We start from the raw sequence: 18222 nt of genomic DNA on the forward strand, positions 1-18222 counted from the left end.
TTATATGAAGATTGGTGGAGGGGCTGATAGTTTTGAGGAAACAGGTAGGCTGCAGAAGATCTTGGACAGATTGAGAGAATGGGCAAGAAAGTGGCAAATGAAATACAATGTTGGAAAATGCATGGTCATGCACTTTGGTAGAAGAAATAAATATGCAGACTATTTTCTAGACGGGGATAAAATCCAAAAATCTAAGATAAAAAAGGGACTTGGCAATCCTTGTGCTGAGCACCCTAGAGATTAACTTGCAGATAAAGTCGGTGGTAAAGAAGACAAATGAAATGTTAGCATTCATTTCAAGAGGTCGAGAATATAAAAGCAGGGCTGTGATACTGAGGCTTATAAGGCACTCGTAAGGTCTCACCTTGAGTATTGTGAACAGTCTCGCCTGCTACCTTCACCTGTGTCCTTGCCTATTCTTGCCGTCAAGTTCTACTGCTGGAGCAAGACCGGAGCCTTGCTGTGTCTGGATAAGGAACTGTCTTTCATTGTTTGGAACTGTCTCTGTGTCCACACCTTTGCTAGGTAGGTCTGGCTGTTTGCTGCTATCTTGTGTTGATAACTGTCTCTGTGTCCATGCCTTCACTAGGTAGGTCTGGCCATTTGCTGCTACCCAGTGTTGGGAACCGTCTCTGTGTCCATGCCTTTGCTAGATGGGTCTGGCCATTTGCTGCTACCTTGTGTTTGGATCTGTCTTGTCATGTTCATCATTCTGTGTATGGGTCCTGGCCCTATGTCCTGTTCCCAAGGAGGGGTCCTGGCTCTGTGTTCCATGTTCTTGTCTCTCAAGATCAAGGCTCTGAGCTCCTGTTCTCCCTCAACCAAGGCTCTGCGTTCCTGTTCTTCTTTGACCAAGGCTCTGCGTCCTGCATTCCTGTCTCCCAAGACCAAGTCAAGGCAGGGTCTCGTCCTATCCTTGTGCCTCGCCCAGCCTGGGAGTACCTTGTATAGTCCAAACCACGTTCAAGTACCTCGTCTAGTCCAAGCCACATCCAAGTACTTCGTCTAGTCCCAGCCACGGCTTTGTGTTCTCGTCCTGTGCAGGAGTTCCACATCCAGTCCTGTTGCCACTCCTCGTCCTGTAGTCATGTCTGGTCCTCGACTAGATCCGGGGTTCGAGCCCGAGTCAAGACCCAGGTTCCGGGTCCTTGTCCAGTCTCTGGCTCGGAGTCCAAGCCCAGGCACCTGGTTCCCAGTTCCTTGTCCTGGTTCCACTATCCTAGTCAAGTCCTAGCCCAGGCTCTGAATCCTTGTCTCGTCTTGGGCCTGTGTCATGTCCAGCGTCCTTTCTTCCCCACTTCCCTTGCTTTCTTGACACACCTAGTACTTCAGTGTCTGTGTCTTGCATTTGGGTCCACTCCCTGCGCCCTCATATGACAAGTACATGTGGAAAGGATGTTTCCCATGGTGGGGGAGTCTCAATAAAGAGGACACAGCCCCAGGATAGAGGGGTGTCCATTTAAAACAGATGTGGAGAAATTTCCTTAGCCAGAGGGTGTTGAATTTGTGGAATTTATTAACACAGGCAGACCTGTCAAGGCCAGGTCACTGGGTGTATTTAAGGCAGAGCTTGATACTTCTCGATTAGGCATGGCATCAAAGGTTACGGGGAGGAGGCTGGGGAGTGGGACTGACAAGGGGAAAAAGAAAGTGTCAGCCATGATTCAATGGGCCAAATGCTCTAATTCTACTCCTGTGTCTCATGGTCTTATGGTGGCCTCTGGTCTTAGACATAGGAATCAGAGCTGCAATATTACCTCGTGGCTCTTGAAACCTATTCCCCAATTAATGAAGGCTAACACGCTAATCACCTTCTTAACACTATCAATTTGTGTGGCAACTTTGAGAGAATATACAGAAGTGAATTGCAAGATCCCTCTGTTCCTTCACACTGCTACCAATCCTGTCATTACACCTCTATCTCGACACAAGGTCCATGAACCTGTCCTCATCAGGGGGTCACAGGTGGAGAAGGTCGGTAATTTTAAACTCCTTGGTGTTATAATTTCAGAGGATCTATCCTGGGTCCGGCATGTAAATGCCAGTACAAGGAAAGCATGGCAACGCCTTTACTTTCTTAGAAGTTTGCGAAGATTCGGCATGTTACCTAAAACATCTATAGATGTGAGGTAGAGAGTTTATTGACTGATTACATAGAAACATAGAAAGAAGGTGCAGGAGTCGGCCATTTGGCCCTTCGAACCTGCACCACCATTCAGTGTGATCATGGCTGATCATCCAACTCAGAACCCTGTACCTGCCTTCTCTCCATACCCCCTGATCCCTTTAGCCACAAGGGCCATATCTAACTCCCTCTTAAATATAGCCAATGAACTGGCCTCAACTGTTTCCTGTGGCAGAGAATTCCACAGATTCACCACTCTCTGTGTGAAGAAGTTTTTCCTCATCTCGGTCCTAAAAGGCTTCCCCTTTATCCTCAAACTGTGACCCCTCGCTCTGGACTTCCCCAACATCGGGAACAATCTTCCTGCATCTAGCCTGTCCAATTCCTTTAGGATTTTATACGTTTCAATAAGATCCCCCTTCAATCTTCTAAATTCCAATGAGTATAAGCCTAGCTGATCCAATCTTTCATCATATGAAAGTCCTGCCATCCCAGGAATCAATCTGGTGAATCTTCTTTGTACTCCCTCTATGGGAAGAATGTCTTTCCTCAGATTAGGGGACCAAAACTGCACACAATACTCCAGGTGTGGTCTCAGCAAGGCCTTGTACAACTGCAGTAGTACCTCCCTGCTCCCGTACTCGAATCCTCTTGCTATGAATGCCAGCATACCATTCGCCTTTTTCACCGCCTGCTGTACCTGCATTCCCACTTTCAATGACTGGTGTATAATGACACCCAGGTCTCGTTGCACCTCCCCTTTTCCTAATCGGTCACCATTCAGATAATAATCTGTTTTCCTGTTTTTGCCACCAAAGTGGATAACCTCACATTATCCACATTAAATTGCATCTGCCATGAATTTGCCCACTCACCCAACCTATCCAAGTCTCCCTGCATTCTCTTAGCATCCTCCTCACAGCTAACACAGCCGCCCAGCTTCTTGTCATCCGCAAACTTGGAGATGCTGCATTTAATTCCCTCATCTAAGTAGTATGGGCTGGTATGGAAACACCAATGTTCTTGTACAGAAATGCCTACAAGAAGAAGGCTGATCATTCTTTTTGCCCAACCACATTAATCCCATTTTCCTACATTAGATCCTTATCCGGCAGCATTGCAGCACTACAACTAACACAATACTTTGTCGTGTCAGTGATCAGGGTTCAGTTTCCACCACTGAAAGTCAGAGAGCACCAGACGTCACAGACGGGGAGCTGTGAAGGAGGGTCTGTGGAAGAGAGAAGGAAAACTTCCCGAGAGTTGAAATAACATGAAGAGACTTTGCAGTGGAGTAGCAATTAATAAGCACAAAAAATTCTGCAACAATGAAGATTCAAAGTTCAAAGGAATTATAGACCTGAATTCCCAGATCTCTCTGTCCTCTCACACTGAGGAGTGCCATACTGTTCACTTTATAAGTCCTACCTTAGTTTGTCTCCCAAAGTGCAATACTTCAGATTCGTCTGCATTAAATTTCATCTGCCAATTTTTTTCAGACTATATTTATATCTGGTCCAGATTCGGCTGCAAGATTTGATCGTCTTCCTTACTGTCCACTATACCCCTAATCTTGGTGTTACCTGCAACTTTGCTGATCTAGTTTACCACATTATCCAGGTAATTGATAAAGATGACAAACTGCAACGGATCAAGCACAAATCCTTGCTGCACACTACTAGTCGTGGGCTTCCAGTCAGAGAAGCAACATCTACCACCATTCCCATGCTTCTCCCGCAAAGCCACTGTCTAGTGGAATGGCATTGGAAAGGGTACAGAGGAGATTTACCAGGATGCTGCCTGGTTTAGAGAGTATGCATTATGATCAGAGATTAAGGGTGCTAGGGCTTTACTCTCTGGAAAGAAGGAGCATGAGAGGAGACATGATAGAGGTGTACAAGATATTAAGAGGAATAGATAGAATGGCCAGCCAGTGCCTCTTCCCCAGGGCACCACTACTCAATACAAGAGGACATGGCTTTAAGGTAAGGGGTGGGAAGTTCAAGGGGGATATTAGAAGAAGGTTTCTTACTCAGTGAATGGTTGGTGCATAGAATGCACTAACTGAGTCAGTGGTGGAGGCAGATACACTAGTGAAATTTAAGAGACTACTAGACAGGTAAATGGAGGAATTTAAGGTGGGAGGCTGGGTTTAAGGGTCGGCACAACATTGTGGGCTGAAGGGCCTGTACTGTGCTGTATTATTCTATGTTCTATGACTAATCAAGTTTACTACATCATCCTGAATGCTTCGCAATTGAACCTTCTTGACCAACCTCCCATGCATGATCTTGTCAAAGGCCTTGCTAAAATCTATGTAGACGACATTGACCTCCTTTCCTTTATAACCTTTCCTGGCAAACTCTGAAAAGATCTTTAAGAATGATTAGACACTAACAACCTTACATAAAGTACAACTTCCCACAGAACATGGAGAGAGGTAGCAGGTGGAGCATAATCTGCCATAGGATCCCGACTAGAGGTGTTCTGCAGGGATCCATTCTGGGACCCCTGCTCTTTGTGGTTCTTGTGAGTGACTTAGGTGGGGAAGTCAAAAAAGAAGTCTGTAAGTTTGCCGACGACACAAAATCTGATTGTGTTGTGGATTGCATAGAGGTTTGTCATAGGTTACAATGGGACATTGACAGGATGCAGAACTGGGTGTTCAGATGGAGTTTAGTCTGGTAAAGTCTGAAGTGAGTAATAAATAATTTTGAGAACATGAGTTGTATAGTCCTTGGAAATGAGTCCTTAGGTTGTGGAATCACATCAGTGTTGAGGTGAGTGTAGTTATTTACGCTGATTCACGAGCTTGATGATTGAACCATAATAACTGTTTTCGAACTTGGCACCTAAGACTCCTATATCTCCTTCCCAGAGGCAGCAATCAGAAAAGAGTATGGTCTGGATGGTGGAATGTTTGATGGATGCCGCTCCTTATGGATGTGCTCAGTGATGGAGAGGGGTTTTTTTCAGTGAAGCACTGAGCAGTATCCTTTACTTTCGTAAGCTTTTCCATTCATGGGCATTGATGTTTCCTTAGCAGGGAATGACGCAACTAATCAGGATACGCTTCACTGGGCACCTATAGAAGTTTGTCAGAGTTTTAGATGACATGCCAAAATTGCACAGACATCTGATAAAGAAGAGGCACCACTGTGCATTCTTCATCGTGTTACTTAAATGCTGTTCCCCCAACAGATCCACTGAAATGATAATGATAAGGAATTCAGAGTTACTAACCCTCTCTACCTCCAATCCCCTAATGAAGATTGGATCCTGGGCTATTGGTTTTCTCCTGTAGTCAATCATCAACTCTTTGGTTTTGCTGACTTAGAATGAAAGGTTTTTGTTGTGGCACCGTTCAGCCACAATCTCTCTCTTAAATGGGAAACTGAGAAAGTCACATTGAAGTGGATTAAGGACTAAATCAACCTGCCACAGGCATGAATGATTTTGCAAAGAATGTGCACCCGACCCAATCAGACCCATTTGACCACATTTAGTTGGGTCCCACTGAGACTGAACCAAGCAGCCAAGCTTTAACTATAAAGCAAAAAAGAGGAGACAAATAGACCAGAGGAGCGTGCAAGAGAGCACTGAATTGTTGATTTCTCAGACAAGCAGAGGTGCTTCCAGTCTCACAAACAAGGCACACCAGTGGCTCTACTTCAACAGGAGTGTGAGGAAATTTGGTATGTCACCAAAAACTCGTTCAGATTTCTATAGATGTACCATCGAGGACGTTCTGACTGGTTGCATCACCGTCAGTAATAGAGTCTCCGATGCACAGGATCACAAGAGGCTGCAGAGAGTTGCAGACTCAGCCGGCTCATTACGGTCACAACCCTCCACCATCATCGAGGACATCTTCAAGAGGCTGTGCCTGAAGAAGGTGGCATCCATCACTAAGGACCCTCACCATCCCGCACGTGCCCTCTTCTCATTAATACCATTGGGGAAGATTCAGGAACAGCTTCTCTCCCTCCACCATCAGATTTCTGAACAGTCCATGAGCCATTGTACGGTGTCTCATTATTCCACTTTTCCATTATTTATTTTTTATCACATGCAGTAATTTTTATATCTGAAAACCCACACTTAATAATTCAGGAACAGCTTCTTCCCCTCCACCATCAGCTTTCTGAATGATCCATGAACCCATGAACACTACCTCATTATTCAGTTTTTTGTGCTATTTATTAATTTTGTTGTTCATAATTTTTTAATGACTTTTCTCTCTACTGCTGCCACAGAGCATCAAATTTCATGGCATCTACGACAGCAATAATAAATCTGAATCCACTTTTGATCCTGATTCTAACAGTAGGAACTTTATCTGTAAAGTTTTTTGTCACTAATAGAACCAAATAATTATAAAATTGCTTAACGTCTTTCTTAATCACACCTTATCCTATAGCAGAGGAGAGTGAAATTATAGCCCAGTGGAGGCAGTGACAGATCAAGTGAACTTATTGTCAGATTGTCGAGAATTAACTCCTCCCTCTAGACTACTGAACCAGACGCTCATTGATAGGGAGTGACATGGTGGCCTTGTCCTCCCAGAGGACATCCAGACTCTCCGTGCTGAGAAATAATAATGAAAAAGTCAACACTCTAATAAGAGGAACTGCACATTCAATTTCCACTTCTCAATGACCTAGAGCATGTTATGAATGTAATATTGTTCTAGTCTCTGCGAAATACTTAAGCTCAATATAGAAGGGAAATAAGACACTGCAGGCAGACATACATAAAATGAATTAATGAGCCAGTGAGATGGGGGTGAGGAGTGGGTGGAGAATATTTCACCTGTAGCACTGAGGGAGTTGAATCAGGAAGCCCTATGGTTTAACTGCAGTGTTAATTCTGCAAATCGTGAATCTCCATTTCCATTCGTAGTCCTGCTTGGCTGAAATCAAAGATAGTCTGTAGAAGGACTTAGATAGTTTGGGAGAATGGGCAATGAAACAGTAGATGGAATATAATATAGGGAAATGTATGGTCATGAACTTTGGAAGAAGGAATAAAGGCAGACTATTTACTAATTGGGGAGAAAACTCAAAAATTAAAACAGAGGTGCAAAGGAACTTCATCAATTTTTCTAAATCCCCCAAAAAATTAACTTTTAGTTTAAGTCAGTGGTAAGGAAGGCAAATGCAATGTTAACATTCATTTCAAGAGGACTAGAATACGCTGTAAAAGCAAGGATGTAATGCTGAGGTGTCAAACTGGTTTCTGTGATGCATCTAGTGTGGTGGTGTTGCCGTTGCCGACAGCCCATTCCACGCACCCACCACTCTCTGAGTAAAAAACTTACCCCTGACAGCTCCTCTGTACCTAAGGTGCTGGGGAGTAGGTACAGAGGAGATGTCAGGGGTATGTTTTTTACTCAGAGTGGTGAGTGTAAGGAATGGGCTGCCGGCAACGCTGGTGGAGGCAGATATGCTGGGGTCTTTTGAGAGACTTTTAGATAGGTACATGGAGCTTAGTAAAATAGAGGGCTATAGGTCTCTCCCTGCCACTACATAGTCTTTCCAACAGCAAGCCTCATGTAGTGCCTCCTCGCTGGTGATGCACAGAAACTGAACTCCTTTCTGACTCAGTTTGAACTATAGAGGACAGGGGGAGGTCTGGCCCCTGCACATGTAGCATGCAGGCTCACCAGTGTGTGGACATGCCCTGGTGCTCGTGAACCGGTCCCCCAGTGGGTAAATACCCCACTGCCTTGTGGGCAGCCTCAGGAGAGATGAAGGCTATGGGAGTAAACCCAGGCAGTATCTGGTGGGGCCCCTGAGGCAGCTGGACATCACTGAGCATCCTTCCGGAAGCTCCTGCAGCCAAGTTGGTGCCAAATGTATTGCTTCATAAGCTTTCCTTTGGACTACCCTGCTGAGGCCGAGTGGGGGATCTTGACGACTGGGCATCTCAGATTCTCCATACCTTTTGCCTAGGCTTACTATGATGATCATCATCACCTTCAAGACAGATGGATGGCAATCACCAATGCTCAAGCATTGGTCTGACTACATTTGGAGTATTGTGAGAAGTTTAGACCTCTTATCTAAGAAAGGATGTGCTGGGGTTGGAAAGGACCCAGAGGAGGTTCACAAGAATGATCCAGGGAATGAAAGATTTAACCCATGAGAAGTGTCTGATGGCTCTGTGCCTGTTCTCAACGGAGCTTAGAAAAATGTTGGGGGAATCTCATTGAAACCTATTGAATATTGAAAGGTCTAGATAGAGTGGATGCAGAGAGGATGTTACTTATAGTGAGATACAGCCTCAGACTAGGACATCCCTTTAGAGAAGAATGCATTGCTATGGATGGCCATGTAATCAAGTCATTAGGGATATTTAAATTGGTCGTTGATAGGTCCTTGATTAGTAAAGGTGTCAATAGTTATGAGGAGAAGGCAGGAGAATGGATAATAAATCAATAAATCAGCCAGGATGGAATGGAGGACATGCCTTCTTCTCATTGTTATTATCAAGAAGGAGATACAGGAGTCTGAAGGCATACACTCAGCGATTCAGGAACAGCTTCTTCCCCTCTGCCATCTGATTTCTAAATGGACATTGAACCCATGAACATTACATCACTTTTATTATTTATGTTTCTGCACTATTTTTAATTTAGCTATTTAATATACACATATATACCTACTGCAATTGATTTACTTATTCATTTATTTTTTCTATATTATCATGTACTAGTTTGTACTACAACCAATAAGTTAACAAACTTCACGACACATGCCTGTGATACTTAACCTGCTTATGATTCTGGAACAGACTCAATGGTCCAAATAGCCTAATTCTGCTCTTATAGTCTTATGGTCCAAAAGTCTGATTGCATAAACATCAATTTCTCCAGCTTCCGGTAATTTTTCCCCCTTTCCCTCCTTTTTTTATTCATTCTTCCTTCTGGTTATTCTCTTACCCCTTCTGCTCTCCTCACCTGCCCATCATCTCTCTTTGGTTTCCCTCCTCTTTCCCATTTTTTCCACTGACCGCCTGTCTTGATTTATTTGGTTATTTATTCTTCAGCCCTTTACCTCCTCCACCTATTCCCACCCATATTCTTACTTCATCCACGTGCACCATCTCAACCACCATCCCCCTCACCTGGTCTCGCCTATCACCTGCCAGTTTGTTCTTCTTCCCCTCTCCCCAACTTCTTATTCTGGCTTCTGCCCTCTTCCTTTCCAGTCCTGAGGAGGGGTCTTGGCCCAAAACATTGATTGTTTTTTCCCTTCCACTGATGCTAGCTGATGTGCTAAGTTCCTTCATCATTTTGTATGTGTGGCTCCAGATTTCCATTATTTGCAGAATCTGTTGTGTACATACCATCCTAAACACAAAATAACACTGCAGGTGCTGTGATCAAAGCAACACTTACAGTACGCTGGATGAACTCAGCAGGTCGGGCAGCATCATTGGAAACGATGAGTCGACTTTTCTGGCCGGAACCTTTCGTCAGTACATACCATCCTGTTGCTTTCTCACTAAGTTCAGATGACTGTTGTGGAAATTTAATTCAATCAATAACCTGGAACCTTAAAAATACCATAAGCAATCTTCACAATTAAAAACTTGAAGCAAATGGATTATCTTAAAAACCTAACTAACTCAGGGAACCTTTCAGGAAGTGAAATGGACCATCTTAACCTAGCGGAATAATATATCAGTGATTTTAATCACCACAGTTTAGCAACACTGACCTCTTTCACCATCATGCACTGAAATGGATTTTCTGTCCTAAATCTCTTTTCCTGTAAAAAAAAGTGTCTAATTTATAATTTAGGACTTGTGTATGTCCAGAATAAAGAAATGGGCAAGAAAAATCTCTGTGGACAATACCTACCTCGCAAACTGCCTTTTCAAAAACCTCTCTTCTGGAAAATGCTATAGGGCTATTAAAACAATAAAAAAACTTCATACCATCATAAAAATTTCTCCTCTCAGGCAAGTTCTTTGCTCTGACCAGCCATTCTAGTGAGCCTTCCCATCCCCATCTCTCTATCACCCCAGTCACTGCACTGCACAATAAACATTTAAACTACTTTTTATAACACTGTTTACATTGAAAATACATGCTGGTACTTGTGTATTTATGCACATGTTATCCCACATTTGTACTTGAACCTCTAACTTTATTTTTATATAATTCTTTATTCTTTATCTTTGTTGAAAGTTGATCTTTTTGTTCTATTTTGCACCAACACATCACAGCAAACATCTAACCCATGTAAATATAGATGGCGACTTATCAAGAATACTTGATCCATGACTAGTTGATTTTCCTCTTGTGAATGCTGTTTATCTGATGCCATGTGTCCGTGATGCTGCTGCGAATAAGTTTTTCATTGCATTGGCGCACACAATACATGTACTTGTGCATCTCAAAATGAACTCCAATTTGACTTTGACTTTGAGAACAATAGAATCCATGTTTGTGCTGCAGGTTCAGTGATTCAAACCCTACCTCCTACCAATGATACCTATCCCCACCTAGCTCCTTCACTATCTACAATACCCTTCACAGGGAGGACTCTCTATCCATTACAACTGCATATTCTGTCTCCAAAATGACATGGGAACAATGGCTTTCAACAACACCAAAACACAAAATAAGGTGGTTAATGTACCTTCAAAGTCACTGCTATAGTAGGAAGTCATCCACTGACCATCCTCATACTGTTTCTCAGGGCTTGCCAATAACGAGGTTGTTTTTACTCATATTATTCCTTGACCAATGTAGAATAAATACTCTTCTCTTTAAAACAAGTATGATGTTATATAGATGTCTCTGGTGTGGCACTGTGGCTGAAAGAATCTGTCACCTTTCAAATGACTGTTAAGTTTAGTCTGGTCTGATTCCTTGTCATTAGTTTCCAAAGAATGACTTCCACCACCCACAGGCACATGTGAACACCATTGGCTGCAATTTGCAATCCAGGTCACTGCTTATGGTGACTTGGAACTTCAATGTCTTTGTTTTATTTTCATTGGGTCAAAATCCTAGAACTCTTACTCACTAGTAAGGTGGGAATTTCTTCAAGGATAGGGACACAGAGATAGTCCATGTATGTTCTTCATTTGGGGCAGCATGGTAGCATAGTGATTCGTGTAATACTATTACATCATCAGCAACCAAGGTTCAATTCTGCCATTGTTTGTAAGGAGTAGTACAATCACCCCGTAACCGTGTGGGCTCCTTTTGGTTCTCTGGTCTCCTCCCATGTACCAAAGATGTATGGTTAAGTAGGTTAATTGGTCACATGGGTGTAATTGGGCAGCACAGGCTCATTTTACTGGAAGGGCTTGTTACTGTGCTGTATCTCAAAACCTCTAAAACTAGCTTCAGTAATGCCCGTATTATACTAAAATTATTTTTGTAAATATTTCATCCAAATTAGAGCCTGTACCCAAACTCTGTCCGTAATAATTTGGAGCAGCAAAGGCTGAGGAGAGATCTGATAGAAGTTTATAAAATTATGAAAGGTATAGTCAATGTAGATAGCCAATGTCTTTGTCCCAAGGTTGAAATGTCTAATAATAAAGGGTATACATTTAAAGTGAGATGGGGTAAGTTCAAAGGAGATATAAGATATTTCTTTTAACATGGAAAATGGTGGGTGACTGGGGGTGGTGATGGAAGCAGATACAATAGAGGTTTCTTCTTAGGCACATAAATGTGCAGAAAATGGTGAGATATGGACCACGTGCAGGTAGAAAGATCTGGTTTAGATAGGTATCATTAGATATTTAGTTCAGCACCAATTTGTGGGACAAAGGGCCTGTTCCTAAACTGTACTGTTCTAGGTACCTAGATTTAAATGGTGAATTTCTAAAAGCTCCGTAATTTGCAAAAACTTGGTCCATGGACACCACCAAGCATATATCAATAGTTTTATTTCAAAGATTTAATTTACTCTGAAGATGACTACATGTGCATCAATTAAACAATGAATTGGTTCTATCTACCTTTTTAAGACAATTTCAGTGATTTTAAATCCGTTTATATTCGGGTTTTGGACAAGATTCTCAAATTAAAAATACTTTTTAGGCAATAACCTTATTTTCATCTGTATTAACACATATCCGCCCCAGGTTATTAGGCTTTAATGTATGAAGGGAAGGTTCTAATGAAATGAGAATATGTAACATTTATTTTCAAATATGGTCCCTTATTTTATTGCTTCATGTAAGAATTACATTTGTAGTTATACAGGACTTTGACTTTCTACTTAACTAGTGCAATTGTCAACATAATTTCTTGACTGTGTTCAAAGCAGAATATCTTTTCTTTTCTAAATGAAATAAGCATTGGCAAATTCCATTCAATTTTAATGGCCACTAAATAAAACAATGAAGAAATTGAAAATATGCAAAATGAAACACAAAAAAGCTAACTGAGTAGCTTTAACACAATTTCAAACTTGTCCCTAAACTGTCCTTGTCTTTGAATTTGTGGTTCGAAGGACCACAAGTTTGACTATTGTACAAAATACACTCAGTGGCCACTTTATTTTGTACAGGGGTGTACCTAATAAATTGGCCACAGGAGTGGAACCTAGTGTAGTCTCCTACTGCTGTAGACCATCACTCCAATGTTCAGCATGTTGTTCATACAGAGATACTCCTCTGCACACCACTATTGTTAAGTATGGTTATTTGAGTTATTGCTGCCTTCCTGTCAGCTTGAACCAGTCTGGCCTTTCTCCTCTGACCTCTCTCATTAATAAGGTGTTTTCTCCCAGAGAACATCAACTCACTGGACTTTTTTTTTGTTTTTTGCTCCATTCTCTGTAAACTCCAGAGACTGTTGTGCATGAAGATCCCAGGAGATCGACAGTTTCTGAGATCCTCATGCCACCCCATCTGGCACCAACAATTATTCCATGATCAAAGTCACTTAGATCACATTTCTTCCCCAATCTTCTGTTTGGTCTGAACAACAACTGAACCTCTTGATCATGTCTGCATGCTTTTATGCATTGAGTTGCTGCCACATGATTGGCTGATTAGATACTTGCATTAATGAGTAGGTGCAGATAGATAGATAGATAGATATACTTTATTGACCCCGAGGGAAATTAGGTTTTGTTACAGCCACACCAACCAAGACTAGAGCATAAATATAGCAATACAAAAACCACAAACAATCTAACAACAAAATGCAAACTATGCCAGATGGAAATAAGTCCAGGACCAGCCTATTGGCTCAGGGTGTCTGACCCTCCACAGGAGGAGCTGCAAAGTTCGATGGCCGCAGGCAGGAACAACCTCCTGTGACGCCCAGTGTTGTATCTTGGTAGAATATGGCCGGAATCCAACAGCAAAAAGTTCAATATCCGGTCTACAAACACGTTCCTCGATCATAATATGACCCGGATTGCACCATCCGTTGTTAACCAGAACAGTAAGCACCCAACTCCTTTACGCTTACCGCTCTCAGTGCACTTCCAGTCAGCCCGAACGGTCTGGAAGCCGTCCATGGAAAAGTTTTGATCAGGTATGTCCTTGTGCAGCCCCATTCCAGTAAAACACATAACACTGCACTCCCGAAATGTTTTCTGATGCTTGGCTAGCGCCATGAACTCGTCCATTTTATTACCCACCGAACTCCTCTTCTCCATAAGTCTCTGTTGTCTCGACCCGGTCCTCTTTCCTCGCCTTTGTGATCCCCCTCTGCATCCTCTGTGTGTTTTCCTCCAGGTTTCAGCAGGGGTGTCCGCTGCTCTGTTCGCTAAACCGGCCAGCGTAAGCTCAATCAGCTGGTCCCTGCAATAAACAATGCAACCATGCTTCTGCCCCGCTAATGAGACGTGTTGGAATGTAACTATTTCCAGCGCTAAAAACCCAAATAAAACTCTCTCTACCAGCATGTTAGAGAGGGTGCAGCTTCAAAGTGTTACCATGAAAAAAATACAAAAAATAACGTAAGTTAAAAAAGTAAGAAGAAAAAAGTAAGAATTAGTCGGAACGGCTGTAACAGGCTGCATGCACGACCGGCGCATGCGCACTATATACAGGTGTACCTAAAAAGGTGGCCATTGAGTGATGTAATGTTCAGCTCAGAAAACCAGAGCTCAACATTTTAAGTCATGGACATATCAGGATTATTCTGTGACACCTTATTTTACATTTTGTTTTGTATGCAAGACAGGTTTTTACACTGTATCTTGGTTCTTGTGACAATAATAAACCAATTCCAGTGCCAATGTAATGTTCCCATGTGCATCCCTGTATCCATACTGACAAGCCTCTTGAAACTCCATATTAATAGTAGTGTAATCAGTCAAGTTGAGAATGATGTTCCTTCAAAGGGCTATTTCTTTAATGGAGAATGCTTCTGCATGTCTTTGTGGAGAGGCTACTACATGGGCAGCCACCACAAAGTACTTGACTGATCAAGGTCAGGGCCCCATGGCATGGAGTGCCAGACAACTAGGGACCCATCACTGCTGCAGCCTTCCTCCACCTTCACTGCCGTTGTGATGTGCCTGTTCCACCATTGAGATCTTAATTGGATCATTCTTTATCTGGAACCTCCCTTCTTGACCTTACCACCATGGGTGACCCTACCAGAGCTAAGCTCCAGATGACTAAACTCCAAGCGACATTCTTCTTGTTATCCCAGGACTCACAAGCTTCTCCACCACAATGAGGTGGCAATGCTCAGAGAAACCTATACCTCCAACCAAGCATACCATCAATGGCAAGTGCCTGGTTGTTTTGACCACATGAGACCTGATGAAGAGGACAGTTTCCATCATGTTCATTGTTCATATTATCAATGTTTGTATTGTGTATGTTACCATATACTACCATCAAATTAATTTTCTTGCAAGCATTTACAGGAAAATTAAAGAAATATAGACCCTACCAGGAGTTAAGCCCCAGATGGCATTACTCTTGAGATCTCTAGAACTCACAAGCCTCGCCAGCACGACAAGGTGAAAATCCTCAGAAGAATTACAAGATTCCTTCTGAGAAAGTCTGTTTGGTGCACTTACAATAGGTGGAACTGAATTTTCACACACATGGTCTACATACCTGAGAAAGATGTGAGTATTGAGTATTAAGTTCAGTTCTGGTCACCATGTTAAAAGGAAGGTGTAACTCAACTGGAAAATCAAAACCAGAATCACATTTATTATCACTGACATATGTCATAAAAATTGTTGTTTTGTGGCAGCAGGCATAAAATTACAGTAAGTTACAAAAATAATTAAATCGTATAGTATTGCAATAGAGGAAGTGTGAGGCATTGTTCATGGGTTCATTGACCATACAGAAATCGGAAAGACACTTCACCTCACAATCTATTTCATTATGATCTTGCACTTATTGTCTCCCTGCACTGCACTTTCTCTGTAACTGTAAAACTTTATTCTGAATTCTGTTACTGCTTTCCCTTGTACTACCTCAATGCACTGACGAAATGAAATTATCTGCATGGATGGCATGCAAAATAAAGTTCTGCTCTATCTCAGTATGTGTGACTATAGGAAACCAATTTCAGAATGTGCAAATAGAAGCAGAATAAAAATCCAGAGTTGTTACATTGATTCTAGGCTTCCATCTGAAAGCCAGATGGGTGATATTCTCCAGCATAACTTTTGGACATGAATGACTTGACAAAAGCTGCAGTTATTTAGACAGTATTCAGGCTGAAAAATATCCCCTAAAAGTCAAACTACTTTATACAGAGTTTCCATGAGATGGTGCCCATAAGTGATAGCATTTTGCATGCAGCTCTGACGGGAATCATCAAATATTCCCGTTTGGGACTACTACAGCCGAATTCCCTATCATTGCAGGAGATTTAAATCAGGCTAACTTGAAGAAGTCTCTGAACAGCCACCAATATATCACCAGTGGATATATCCAGTGGAGGAGCAAACACACTTGCCCACTGTTATACCACCATCAACAACACTTACGGTACCATCCCACACCCGCACTTTGGAAAGTCCAGTCACCTGGTTCTACTCCTTCTTCTGGCGTCTAGGCAGAGACTAAAGACCATAGTACCAGTGGTGGGGACTGAGAAGGTATGGTCAAGGTAAGTGGAGGAACTGTTTTGAAATGGTGGGTTGGACAATATTCAGGGATTCATCTTTGAATCTGAATGAATACGCCACACCGGTCACCAACTTCATCAAGACCTGTGAAGATAAGCGTATGCTTTCGAGAACATACTGGAAACACCCAAATTAAAAGTCATGGATGACCCTGGAGATTCACAGTCTGCTAAAGGCTAGACCTGTGGCATTCAAGACCAGTGACCCAGAACAATAAATCAAGTCCATATGCGGCCAACAGACGACTATTTTAAGAGGAATACAATCCTGGTTGAAGTTAGAAGCAGAATCAGATGCACATCAGCTCTGGCACGGTTTGGAGGTCATAACTACAAACAAGATGAAACTTATCATCGTGAATGGCTGTGATTCTTGAAACCCAGCTCAGCTCAATAACTTTTATGCATGCTTTGAAAGGGAGAGTAAAACTAGACCTGTGTGAATTCCTGCAGCATCTTGTGACCTTGTGATCTCTGTCTCAGAGGCTGACATTATAACATCGCTTGAGAGGGTGAAACCTCACTAGGTGTCAGGCTCTGATGATGTGCTTGGTAGGGCATGGAAAACTTATATCAACCAACTGGTGGAAATGTTCAAAGACATCGTCAGTCTGATTGTGGACTTCAGCAAGAGAAAGTTGAGGGAACGCACACCAGTCCTCATCAAGGGATTATCAGTGGAAAAGGTGAACAGTTTTAAGCTCCTGGGCGTCAACATCTCTGAAGATCTATATTTGGACCCAACATATTGATGCAATTACAAAAAAGGCATGAATAAAGCTAAACTTCATTAGGATTTGAGGAAACTTGGTGCGACACCAAAGACTCTCACAAATTTCTACAGATGTACTGTGGAGAGCATTCTAACTAGTTGCATCACCATCTGGTGTGAAGGAGTGACTGCACAGGATCAGAAAATGCTGCAGAAAGCTGTGAACTCAGTTAGCTCCATCATGAGTGCAAGACATCCCAGCATAAAGGACATCTTCAAAAGGCAATGCCTCAAGAAGGCCATCCATCATTTAGGATTCTATCACCTTACTGCCCTTTTCTCATTGCTACCATTAAGGAGAAGTTTTAGGAACAGCTTCTTCCCCACCACCATTAGATTTCTGAATGGATAATGAACCCATGAATACGAGCTCTCAATTGTTTTTCTTTTTCTTCGCTTTCTATTTGCACCACTTATTTAATTTGTTTTTAAAATATATTTCTTATTGTAATTTGTGTTTTTGTTATGTATTCTAATGTTCTGCCTCTGCAAAAAAAATTCACAACATATGACAGTAATATTAAATCTGAATATGATTCTGATAAATTTTTAATGTCTGCTGCTTAACATCATTTAAACAGGTGGCTTGTAATTCTCTTGAATAAACATTCCAAATTGAACATTTCTGTCTTTTTGTTTAAAATATTTGCTTAAATTTCAGTTTCCATCCTAATCTTATTTATATTTTCTCTTTATTATCTTTGAAACTTTTAGCCCGCATCAAAAATCATAGCATTGAGTATAGGAGTTGGGATATATTGTTGAAATTGTACAAGCCATTGGTGAGGCCAAATTTGGAGTATTGAGTACAGTTTTGGTCACCGAATTATAGGAAAGATGTCAATAAAATTGAGAGAGTACAGAGAAGATTTACTAGAATGTTACCTGGGTTTCATCACCTAAGTTACAGAGAAAGGTTGAACAAGTTGGGTATTTATTCTTTGGAACGTAGAAGGTTGAGGGGGGGACTTCATAGAGGTATTTAAAATTATGAGGGAGGTAGAGTTGACGTGGATAGGCTTTTTCCATTGAGAGTGGGGGGAGATTCAAACAAGAGGAGATGAGTTGAGAGTCAAGGGGCAAAAGTTTAGGGGTAACATGAGGGGGAACTTCTTTACTCAGAGAGTGGTAGCTGTGTGGAATGAGCTTCCAGCAGAAGTGGTTGAGGCAGGTTTGATGTTGTCGTTTAAAGTTAAATTGGACAGCTAAATGGACAGGAAAGGAATAGAA

This window comes from Mobula hypostoma, chromosome 2 (genome assembly GCF_963921235.1).
Source record: "Mobula hypostoma chromosome 2, sMobHyp1.1, whole genome shotgun sequence".
NCBI classification, from domain to species: domain Eukaryota; kingdom Metazoa; phylum Chordata; class Chondrichthyes; order Myliobatiformes; family Myliobatidae; genus Mobula; species Mobula hypostoma.